Genomic DNA, 784 nt, shown 5'->3' on the forward strand with positions numbered 1-784 from the left:
TTGGCGTGCGGACTCGGGGGGGGGGGGGGGGTAAGTAGCCGCGCCCGACCACGCCCGAGATCTGCTTTTCGGCGCTCGGCGCATTTTTTTTCCAGCAGAACATCGGTTGGGACCTCCTCTCCCGGGAGCATACGATCCGGCTTGGGGGGGGGGGGGGGGATGCCGTGCGGCCACAGCGGGGGCTCCTCCGACGCCGGGCTGGCACCCCTGGACGCGCGTTTCGCGCGCGCCACGCCGTTGCACCCGCGTGTGGAGGGCGAGGGCGATGCCCCACCCGTCCCCGGCCCATCCGGGCCAGATAAGAGGCTCCGCGGGACTCCCGGCGGACACGACACGCTTGGCGGGCTCGGCGACACTGCGGCCTGGGCGCCATGCTACGCGGCCCACTGTCGGGTCGTCCCCCCCCGGTGTGCTCCCCCTGCCCCCCCCCCCCCCCCTGTGAGTGGCAGCCAACCCAAACAAGCCTCAGCGCTCCGTCCTTCGGCCTGCGGCTGTCTCCCTTTTTTGCTCCCTGTCTCTCGCCGTCTTTCTCGCCCTTGGCCAGGGCGGCCATAGGGCCGGGGCCAAGAGCGGGGGGCTGAACGGGGGACAGTGACAAGCGCGACTTTATCGCAACCGCCAGTAACAGCTCGGGAGATTGGCAAGGGGCGAAGGTTGCCCCGCACTCACACACATACACACGAAGAAGGGGACGGCCGGACGTGAGTGCGAGACTGCATGCCACGCCCCTGGGGCGCCCTGGGGAGGTGTTTGTGTGCGCGTGTGTGTGTGTGTGTGTGTGTGT

Source organism: Fonticula alba, assembly GCF_000388065.1.
Source record: "Fonticula alba strain ATCC 38817 unplaced genomic scaffold supercont2.2, whole genome shotgun sequence".
NCBI classification, from domain to species: Eukaryota; order Rotosphaerida; family Fonticulaceae; genus Fonticula; species Fonticula alba.